The sequence below is a fragment of the Papio anubis genome, chromosome 12 (assembly GCF_008728515.1).
Source record: "Papio anubis isolate 15944 chromosome 12, Panubis1.0, whole genome shotgun sequence".
Classification (NCBI taxonomy): domain Eukaryota; kingdom Metazoa; phylum Chordata; class Mammalia; order Primates; family Cercopithecidae; genus Papio; species Papio anubis.
The window spans coordinates 75,729,864-75,742,037 of NC_044987.1; the positions used below are offsets into that span (position 1 = coordinate 75,729,864).

The 12,174-nt window shown below is 34.2% G+C and overlaps 1 protein-coding gene across 13 annotated transcripts in view; it reads right to left on the reverse strand.

Annotated features, from left to right (window-relative positions):
- The window catches only part of SOX6 (SRY-box transcription factor 6), a 766,932-nt gene that overhangs the window by 423,300 nt on the left and 331,458 nt on the right, over positions 1–12,174 (reverse strand). Inside the window, exon 1 of one of the 13 annotated variants that reach the window (XM_021926871.2) lies at positions 8,097–9,471. The exons of the other annotated variants lie outside the window; for them this stretch is intronic. The gene's annotated coding sequence lies outside the window, so the exon portion shown is untranslated. Of the gene's footprint in view, positions 1–8,096; positions 9,472–12,174 lie in introns of those variants that run through there. 13 annotated transcript variants of the gene reach the window in all.

Genomic DNA, 12,174 nt, shown 5'->3' on the forward strand with positions numbered 1-12,174 from the left:
TTAGAGACAGGGTCTCACTCTGACAACCAGGCAAGAGTGCAGTGGCACCATCTTAGTTCACTGCAGACTTGAACTCCTGGGCTCAAGTGATCCTCCCACCTCAGCCTCTCAAGTAGCTAGGACTATAGGTTCGTGTCACCACCCTCAGCTAGTTTTATTATTTTGTAGAGACAGTCTTGCTACATTGCCCAGGTTGGTCTCAAACTTCTAGTCTCAAGCAGTCCTCCTGCCTAGGCCTCCCAAAGTGCTGACATTGTAAGCTTGAGCCACCATGCCTGGCCTCTCTGTTCTTTAAATTGTATAATTCTATTGATCTATCTTCAGTTTCACTCTCATCTCTATTCTGCTGATTATCCTCTCAAGTGATTTTCTTCTTTCAGATACCATTTTTTTTAAAGTTCCCTTTGGCTCTTTTCAATAATTTATCTCTCTCTACTGAGATGTCTTTTTTTTTTTTTTTTCCTCAAATTTTCCTGGTTCTTCATATGTTGACCAATTTTGGATTATATCTTAGACATTGTGATCACTATGCTGTGGAGACTCTAGATTCATTTATAGTATTCTAAATAGTATTGCTGTTTAAGAAGCTTACTTGCTGAGACTCAAACTGCATATTTTGCCTTACTTGCAGTGAGCAACAACTATTTAGCTATTTAGCTCTTTTAACCTCACTTAGGCTACTTGAGACCAATTCTGTACATCGATGGCTTGGGGATCAGTCAGAGATTTGTAATATACAAGTTGGGGTTCCCTTTCTTTGGCTTTTTCCTTCTCGGGATTATCTCCTCACCTCTTAGCAGCTGTGATTGCCCAAAGTCTCTTCCCTTGATTCTGCAGGTCAGAAAAAAATGCTGTTTTTTTCTGCAGCCTGCCCTCATACTAGAAAGCTTGAAAATGACAAACTTACCCAGTTTCCTTCCCTCCATTCTTCCAAAGCTCATTCTCCTCTCAAGATTCAGTCTGTTTCAAGTTGCTCTTCAGTGCCTTCATATAGTTGTGTTTTGCCCAGAGTTTATAGTTGTTATCCTTTCTCAATTTTCAGTGGATGAAATGGCCCTTTCTCACTACCAATTACTCTCTGATAATAAAGATTTCTTGTATTGCCTTAAAGACATATTAAATGATACCATGCTTTTTCACTCCTTCATGCCTTTACACATTCTATTCCTCTGCCTCCAATGTCCTTTCCTTTGATCTGTTCAATGAAATGTTAATAAACCTTTAATGTTTGATCTCAACTGTCACCTACTCCATGAAAACCTTCCTTGACTGGAAACAACATATGCTGGAGAGGTTGTGAAAAAACAGGAATGCTTTTACACTGTTGTTGTTTCCCATCTTGGGAAGAAAGCACTCACTATTTCACCATTAAATATGATGTTAGTTGTAGGTTTTTCATAGCCATCCTTTTCAGATTAAAAAAGTTATATGATATTCCTAGATTGCTGGGAGTTTTTTAATTATTAATGAGTGTAAATTAGTTCAACCATTGTGGATGACAGTGTGGTGATGCCTCAAGGATCTAGAACCAGAAATACCATTTGACACAGCAATCCCTTTACTGGGCATATACCCAAAGGATTATAAATCATTCTACAATAAAGACACACGCACACGTATGCTTATTGTGGCACTATTCACAATAGCAAAGACTTGGAACCAACCCAAATGTCCATCAATGATAGACTGGATTCAGAAAATATGGCACATATACACCATGGAATACTATGCAGCCATAACAAAGGATGAGTTCATGTCCTTTGCAGGGACATGGATGACGCAGGAAACCATCATTCTCAGCAAACTATCACAAGATCAGAAAACCAAACACTGCATGTTCTCACTCATAAGTGGGAGTTGAACAATAAGAACACATAGACACAGGGAGGGGAACATCACACACTGGGGCCTGTCGGGGGTGGGGGGCTAGGGGAAGGATAACATTATGAGAAATACCTAATGTAGGTGACGGGTTGATGGTTGCAGCAAACCACCATGGCACATATATACCTATGTAACAAAACTGTACATTCTGCACATGTAACCCAGAACTTAAAGTATAATAATAAAAAAAGAAAACATTCCCTGACTGCTCATCTAGTTGTTCCCATCCCTGATTTACCCAAGCTCTTGTCACATTATTCTATATTTATTAGTTTATGTGTCTGTCTTGGTGACAAATTTGCAAGATTCTTGTGAGAATCATACCTTTTTTCATTTTATACCCTTTGTGTCTGGCATATAGTAGGCACAAATTGATGTTTAGTCATCAGTGAATGAATTAATTCATTATCAGTAAACATGTTTCTCCTCAGCCAATCATTAAAGAACAATGGGTGAAAGAGGCACTAAGTCAGTCAATACCTTCAACAGCCTTCAGATTGGGAATTAAACATTCAGTGAGCAATACAAATAACATATAAGTAAAGATGAAAATGAGTATGTGAAAGATCATATTTCCTTATTCTTTCAATCCTATCCTCATGCAAATGATTTAAGAGAAGATGAAAGGAAGGGAGAGGACTAATGTTTATTAAAGATTCACTGAGTGCTAGGTGCCTTTACCGTTCTATTTAATTTTCATAACTCTACCAAGTAGAAATTTTCTATACTGATTTTATATATTTTAAAAGATGTCAGGTTTTGCCATCCTCAATATTTAAATACCTAAAATTTCAGTTGAGAATATTAAAATTGGAAATAACTCAGATGTCTATCAATACAACAATGGTACATATATAGTATAAAATATTATGTAGAAGGAAAAGAGATAAAGCTATATAAACTGACAAAGAGCTCCAAGCCATCATTTTAAGTGAAAAAAAGCATGTAAACTATAAAGCAATATGTGTAAAAGGGGAAACTGCTACCCTGACACGAAATAAAGCTGCACGTTTCTATATAATGGCATACATTTGTATGTGATTATACAAGAAGTCTGAAAGGATACAAACAAAATTGAAAATAGTAGTTACTCTTGGGAAAAGAAATAGTCTTTAGGGTGAGAAAAGACATTAAGAAAAATTTTGCTCATCTTTTTTTCAATAATTATTAATTCAACAAATGCTTAACGACAGTCCACTATATACCAGGCACTGTTCTACAATAAGAATGTATTTGTGTCTTACTTGTCTAAATTTAAAATATTCTTAATGTTTTAAATGAAAGTATTACCTCAGTAAGAGAAACCAAAATAACAGAAAATCTCTAAAGTGCTTAAACATGTGATCTATTATCTTTTTCATATGTCAGAAGATCAGAAGCTTTTTAAAGATAAGTAAATAAAATTTTTATTACTTTTAAAGCCTGTTCCTCCAAATGCAGATTTAAATTCTTATTTTCCAGATCTGGACCCTATGGAGAAACAAAATGATTTCTGTTTCCCTTTATAATACAGTTCCACTCACACCAATTCTTATGAGGTTTGGGGATACATGGTGAAGTCTAAAGTTCTTACTTGGGGTAATTCCAGATATCAATTGGCTGTCTGCAGATAAAAACACACCTTTTTTTATTATTCATATGCTTGAGCAACCCAGAAAGTACATCTGGCCTTCATGAACTTCATTATTGGCTTCACATAATAGAGGAATATATGTTTGTCCCTTAAGTTAACTCACTTCCCTGCCTTAGCCAAGTGACGCACAGAGGACATCTTCTCATAAACTTTAATTTAGAATAACTCAACATTTTAATCTGTCTCCTTAATTCTTTCTAATGACAAGACCATCATCATCTCAACAAAAAGCCCATCCATTTTTAATCAACCATAACTGCTACAAAATTATTTTTTCTGCTTGCCCGTGACTCTGATTCCCTGAGACTTTCAACTACTAACTTGAGTCTAGCGCTCCACAGTTTCTAACACTTTCCTGGGCTTTTTCCTGAGCCCAGGAAAGTGTTAGAAACCGAATTTCTCTGCAACTAGACTATTTGTTCAGTTGAAAAAAAAAAACAACAAGAAGATTTGGCTTTTACCTTAATGAAGCAACAGCTTTCTTGGGTAATCATTAAAAATACTTCCTGGCATTTGTTTTCAAAATATATCCCTCTGCCTATCTGCACATGTATATATAAGTGACATACACATTGCTCTTTACTTTCGCTTTTAAAATATCTTTTAAATGGGCACCAGCCCATCTTCAGCTCATGTGACCTGGCTGTCTACTCAAGAGGCTACTATCTTCTGCCTTATCACATGGCTTCATTTGAGCCACAGCTCATTTACTAAAAATTATGATATTTCATTCTTTTAAGCCCACAACTGAATCTTCTTATTTTTGGAAACCTAAAATATCAGGCAAGGAATTAACCACTAAACTTCATCCGATAAACCTTAACTTATAATTAGGCTTAGTAATGTGTCTCTGTTAATTACATGCCTTTAACCATCTCAGTTCCATATGCTGGAAACCGTTAACTACTTTGCATCTTTAGGAAAGTAGAAAAAATAAAACTTCCAAATCTAGAAAACTTACGGAGGACATCCACCTAATTCATCCTGGTCCTTAGAAGAACATAACTTCCCATCTAAATCTTTTGGGGAGTGCAGGGATGAGGTGAATATGCATCTTATCTAGAAAGTTACACCTACACATTTAAAAAGGAAAAACAAGGTTTCAGTCCTGGCTCTTGTCTGATTTTTGTCCCAATTTTCCTAGCTGTGAAACAAAGATAATAACAGCTCTACTTTAACCATCTCACAGGGTTACTATAAGGCCTCAAAGGAATCTACTGACTTTTCATCTTTCCAAATACTGTGAGATTGAAACTTTTAAGTATATTTTTACTATGTATATCATTGAAGAAGATGGAAAAAGGCGCTATTATAATTCCATAGTCATTCACTGCTCTTAAAATGCAGATAAGTAAAAAAAAAAGTATAAGATAATATATGAAAAAGTTCACTTGAAAGTATAATATGTAATAAAAACATAAGGTGCAATGTCATTAATAATGGCACCTTCTACGACTTCAAGTGAGACACTGTATAAATCCCCTCCTTTTAAAACCAAAACATTTTAATTAAATCCTCTTTTTTGTCTCCTTTTCCCTCATCACCAACAAAAAAAGGTTCCAGCATAATCTTTTAGCCTTGGACTTAATTACAAATGCTAGCAAAGATTTACATAGAATATAATATAAGTATATTCTGACATTTCATAAACCCCAGCCATCCTCTCAGACTGACTTCATTTTCTTTTTCATGTTTTGATAACCTTTTTATATTCTCCTGAAGAAAAACAAAAGTGTCTACCAATATTTTAGCAACTGGCAACACTATGAATATTTTGGTTATTGTTATCTACCTTAAAACCCTTCCATGTGGTCTCATGGCTTTTCTCTGCAAAAATACCAGGTATTTTTTTCTCAACTGTGTCTTAAATTTTTCCAGATTTTTACAGCCCATTATAGCATTTCCACAATAAGATTATAGCCACTGGGGCTGCTCCATGAGTTTAAAATTTGAAAGTTCGGTTCCTGTGTCCAGGAATACAGATTCCCCAAAGCAAGGACACAAAGTGACAGACTACACAGAAAAACAAGAAACAACAATGAAGAAAAGCTGTTAAATGTTTTATAGCTAGATATTAAGAAACAAAAACATTTCTACCACCACTCTCACCCCAATCTTAGCTAGCATCAAGTTGCATAATTTTCTCTAAACAGTACATCCAAACCAACCAACAGACTCTATTTTTATGTACTTTGCTTTCTCTCAATCTCCCTTTTTTCACTCTTTCTAATTCACTGCATTCCTCTTCCTGATAACAACAACAAATATTTACTGAATGCTTGTAATGTGCAAGACTGTGTGTGCTACATGCTAAGTAAAACATCCAAGAACAAAATGGGCCAGTCCTGAGTGAAGGACAGACACTAAACAAAAACCACACAGATACATAATCTCAAATTGCAATATCTGCTGTAAAATAAATTAAAGGATAAGAAACACGATCTTTGCAGGGAGACAAGATTTGCATTGGAAGGAGCAGGAAGGGTTTCTCTGAGTAAATGGCATTTAAACAGGGATCTGAAGAATGGACAGGAATCACTCTGATGAAGAGTGGAAAGTGGTGCCTTCCAGGTGAGAACACAGCATTATGTGAATATCTTGGTATAGAAAAGAATTTAGAGGGTCCAAGAAACTGACACTAGACCAGTACAGTAGCTGGATCAGAAAGAATGATTTGGGAGAAAGACAAGAGCTGAGGCTGGCAATACAGGGGTCAGATTCTGTGGGGCCAGGGTCTTTTATGTTAAGAATATTTTTTGTTTGTTTAATTAAAGTATAATAGGAAGCCAAGAAAAAGTATTTCTTGGATCCCAAAGAATGGTAGGTGGGGTTTTCCCTACCATACAATGAATATGGAACTTAAGCACAATTTTTTTAAGAAGCATGTGAATGAAAGACACCAAATGCCTGACTCATTACCACTAGCATGAAGACAGGGAGATGTAAAACTAGAAAAGGCTTCAACTATATTGGTAATGTTTTATTTCTTATAAACACAGGTATTTATACCATTCTTTAAACATTTTTATATGACTGAAATTTTCATAATAATAATTGTTTAAAGAATTAATGAATGCTAAGAATTCACTGATTCATTTCCCTTCCCTCTTCGTTCTCAGGCTCATATCAAATCTTCCAATTTTGAGAAATTCAAGCACATAGAATTTAGAGATCTCCCCTCTTATTCATTTTGTTTCCTGAGCCTTTATTCTCTAGACTTTTAGCATCAGATGTTAGGGGTTCTTTAATTAGCTTATCTTTTGTTTTAGCATACACTATAATCCTTACAGCTTTCCAACAAGCACAGAGTTAATATGAGGATTAAATGAGATTAAAAACACAGCATTTAGCACACAAGAGCTCAATAAATGTTAACTATTTTTATTATTTCACTTACGATAATCTACTATTCCCAGTCTTAAATATAGGCCAGAACATTAGAACTAACAAAAGTCGAGTATATAGGACTAAATAGTGCTCGGGCATTTTGAAAGCATATATACTATGTATTTTCACAAATACACACACACCAACACATGCACACATAGAATGTAGATTTCCAACACTGAATTTTTAGTTTTTGAAAAAGATATTTTTTCTGTGCTCATTTAAGCATTAAATGACAAAATGCTAATTTGAATTTTTTTTATTCCCACTCAAGAAGTACACTGGAAGAAAATGTGCATTTGTTTGTGTGGAATTGCAATGTAAGGCAAGTTTAATATATTTCCTAACTTCTCCTAAGTACAACAATAGTACATTGAAATGACTTATGATTACATAGAGTTTCAATAATATTCAATAATGTATGGTCCACATTATGTTTAAAAGGCTCATTTTTGTAATATGAAGTAATTCATGCAAAACCTCAATCTTATAGAATTGAATATTGACATCAAAATTTCTTCTACAACAGGAGGATCAGTCTTTAGTGGAAGAACATTATTAAAATCATATCTTTTCACTTAATTTTCTTTGTACAAATAGCACAGATCCTCTCATTTCTCTTTCCTTGTAATTCACAAATACCATAAAAGCTGTCTTTAGAAAAGTCCTTATTAATCATCATGATGAAATGAGTACTGGGACCCCAAAAATATCAGAACCTGTAACAGTTTTTGTTAACTAGACATCTGGAAAATACCTCACTGAATCTTTACGTGAATATTTTACTTTAAACTATATTTTAATACCTAAGAACCCAGAACTTCCTCTTGTGAAAAAAAACAAGAGAGTTTGTCACTCAAGATTCTTCAGTTTATATTCCTTGAGGTTTGGACTTAGATTGTTTTAGTAATCACTTCTCCATGCCCATCTCCTTGTTCTTAATCACAAATCTAATCATGTATTTTTCTAAATATTCAAAATTAAATATATTTATCTACTTATGTAAATAGTTTTTAGTTACTGTCTACCAATAGCATGTATAGGGATCTCATTAACAAACAGATTTAGAACTTTTTAGATTTGTTCCAGCAGCTTGTAAATTCATTTTAGACTTAATTGTTTAAATATATCAACATTCTAATCATTTTAAAAAGTGGACATAAAAGATTAATTCCAAGTTTTTTTTACTTACCAAGCTCTGCCATTCCACCCCACTGCCTGAACAATATTATCAGCTCTTCGGATACTCATTCTTGCTAAGTAAAAGCATATTTCTTCTCTAGCTGGATTAATAATCAACTTTCTAGATAGTTCATTTGTAATTCTCTTCTGGTTAACCCTTAGCATTACAGCAGTCTGCCCAACTCATGCTATTTAATTTATAAAGGTAGAAGGAACAGGGGAATTTAATTAGGTAGATATCAAAAGGAAAGTAAAAATGAGGGACAGTTTAGATTAGGCCCAAAATAATAATCAGCCTTACTTTTTTTACACTAAACGGTATAAATCTTTGTTAGATATTACAAAAGCATTCAGGTCATAAATACAAGATACAAGATACATGAAGAGAAAAATCTAACAGGCTTACAGCACACCGGTCCAGTACATACCAGCCCATGTTTATTGCTTTTTATATGCAGATAAACAAAACTCAGCTCTGGGCACAAGACATACATTTTTCTCTTAGTAGAAAGGTCTGACTTTCAAATTCCAAATGCCTCCTCTCTCAACAGTTATAGTGACATGGTCCCTTATCCTACAATAAATGTCATCCTAGGCTTCATGGCAATTTTCTGCAAATACAATCTATAAACACTTGCATCAGAATAATCTGGGATGCTTGCAAAAAATATACACACCTGGGCCCCACTTGACAAGCCCTAACCACCCAAGTGATTCTTACATACCTTAAAAGTTACAGAGCCACTGCTCTAGGATCACCTTAAACTCACCTAAGAAGAACTCCAACATAATCCCTTAGAACTCAAAATAAAATTATATACCTTATTGCTAGTTTGACCTTGACCTTTTGCCTTCATTCCAATAACTAAGATTCCACCTTGTTTTTCTGTAGCTGAGTGCAGTAGTCCATCTAAAACCATAACCATTCCCTGACCTTTTAGCTAATTATCCATTTCATATTTCTGGATGTGAATAAGCAAGTCCTATTCATCATAGCAGGTGTGGGGCAGAGTAGTAAGGGTTTACTAGGATAGGAACAGTCTTGGGAGAAAGTTAATATGGCAGACACAATGTATTAGCTAAAAGGTTGGACAACTGACACCCATAACTATATACTCCATTATAGGAAAAAAACTAGAATCTGTCCTTTAACTCCACTTGTTGTATATGGATCTTATTGAGGCCTAGCTGCCTATGTCTCTAAGTACCACTTACCCTAGATTTTTTTTCCTTTCTCTGCTTTATGAAACTCTTAAATATCCTGTTTTATGTATTTCTTCTATAAGGTCAAAAGGCAGACATGGCAGCCAGTGGTTTCACAAATTGCTACAAAAGGCCATGTTCATAGCCAGAATGAAGGAAAAGATAAAGGCTATGGAAAAAAAAAAAACATAAAAACCTAAAGGAAAACCCTTGAGAACTGGAATGACTAGTAGACCAAGTAAAATAATATTTTTAAAAATTTTTAAATTCTGATCATTTATTTTTATTTTCATAGACTCTTTTAAGAAAGGTCAACAAAAAGATGATGATTCAAAAGATGATTATGAGAGAAGGTTAAAGTGACTAAAAGAAAAAAGACGTTACTGAACTAGTAGAACTCAGAAAACAGATTTTTCTTGGCCTCTCTACCACTTCCTAGATTTATGATCTAGACTAAGTCTCTTAACTTTTCTGTGCTTCAGTTCCTCATCTGCAAAATGAATATAATAAACCAGGTCCTGTGTGTCTCATAGGGTTATTTTTATAATTAAACAGGATCATGCTTATTAAAAAGCTTTGAAACTATAAATACCATATAAATATAGGGGATTACTGTAGCTATATAAATTGCTATTGTCTAAAATATTATTAACATATCCACAGATAAAGTGGTAATATTTTTATTGTTTTATATTATTTTATTTTATTTTATTTTAAGAAACTGGGTCTCATTCTCAAATGAGAATTTGATCAAGTTGGATCAAGTTGGAGTGCAGTGGCACTATCATAGCTCACTGCAACCTCAAACGAATAAACTCAAGTGATCCTCTCACCTCAGCCTCCTGAGTACTATATTATTTTTAAAGGAAAGTATAAACCATACACAGTGAAAAAGTAAGTAGAAGTTTGTAAAATGTCTTTCCTAAGGAAATTTTAAGAATATGACCAATATTAGTTAGGGTAAGACTAAGGCAAAATCATCCCAAAGTATAGATAAATAATCAGATTAACCTGAGTTTGCTAGTTCATGCCTTAAGGTTCTTACCAGAAGGACTTCCAGGTGAGGAAAGGGATAAGGAGTGATACTGATGACATTTCTCATACAAAACCATCTACCTAAAGACAGAGTTCAGACTGACTTGAAGAACCAAAGCTTGGGGTATTTGTTACATGACATTTGACTTTATCCAAAATTGCCCTAAGATTCAATCAAGTGCCATAATTTGATTTAATTGGATAACGTGTACATGTTCAAAGGGAGAAAATCGAAGTTTTAGCCGGTGCAAAAATTGGTTGATAAGAGTTGCCCATGTGAAGGAAAAAGGATTCTTAACTTAAAAAAACAGACAGTTGGCTGGGCGCGGTGGCTCACGCCTATAATCCCAGCACTTTGGGAGGTCGAGGCAGGTGGATCACCAGAGGTCAGGAGTTCGAGACCAGCCTGGCCAACATGGTGAAACCCCATCTCTACTAAAAATATTTAAAAATTAGCTGGGTATGGTAGTGGGTGCCTGTAATCCCAGCTACTCAGGAGGCTGAGGCAGGAGAATTGCTTGAACCCAGGAGATGGAGGTTGCAGTGAGCCAACACGGTCCCACTGCACTCCAGCCTGGGTGACATAGTGAGACTCCATCTCAAAAAAAAAAAAAAAAAAAAAGTTTCAATTCCATTGAAACTGAAGAATGTCGAATTTTTTAAAAGTTCCATTTTTAAAAGTTTCACTAAACCATTCAATAAATATTGTTGAACATGTACAATGTTCTAGGCATTGTTCAAGACACTGAGGAATATGAGCAACAAAAACAGTCAAAAATTACCTGCCATCATAGACCTTACATTCCAGTTGGAAAGAAAGCCAATACATTTAAAAGATACACAAATTATATAGTATGTTCAATATTGAAAAAGGTTCTGGAAACAAATAGAACAGCATTAGAGAGAACAGGATTGTTTAGTAGGTTGCAATTTTAAATAGGATGCTCAAGGCAGAGCTCACTAAGAAGACATTTAAGCAGAAACTTGAAGGAGGTGATGAAGTTTGGTGAGATCATTATAGTACAATCATGGGAGTTATTTTTCATCCATGTTAACATTTTTACCACTTTAATAATAAACAAGACATTCTTATAAATGTACTTTTGTACTATAATAGTGAAAAGCTGTAAGTCACTAATGTAATGGTAAAACAAATTGTGGTACATCCATATGACGGCACACGATGTAATGATTAAGAATGTTCTCCAAGACTATTAACTTAAAAAAATCAATAAAGAGTTTTTAGATACAAAAATGTACGTATAGTATGATCCAATCTTGCAGAACATTTTTTCATTTGCTCAACACCTATTTTTTGAGTACCTTCTATAAGCCAGGCACTATTCTGGGCACCAGAGAGAGGGCAGTAAACAAGCTAGTCATGTTCTTCCTTCTCATACATACATAGATAAAAGACTTATATGAAATATAACAAAATATTACTAGGAAGTAAATTTCATTATGAAAGAAAAAGGTAAAATTATAAGTTATTTTATTTCCTCCTTTATGATTAAATATAGTCTCAAATTTCTAAATACTTTCTGAATGGTGCCAAAAATAAACCATGGACTTTATATTGATCTAAACATTATAGCCCATATGTGTTTTGTTATATCTGTGTTTGCATAAATAATAATTTGCAGTCTTACAATATTCTGCCAAATGTGTATTGCATTTTTCAATTATATACCAATTTTTATGTCTCATAACAGCTAATGAAATTGAATAACATTGGATCCCTTTCTACAACTACAAAATCTAGGGAAAAGAACAGTTAACTAATTTACCACACTAGAAATACTGTTTAAATTGTAAATTATAACAATGCATATGAAAGTATCTCACACAGT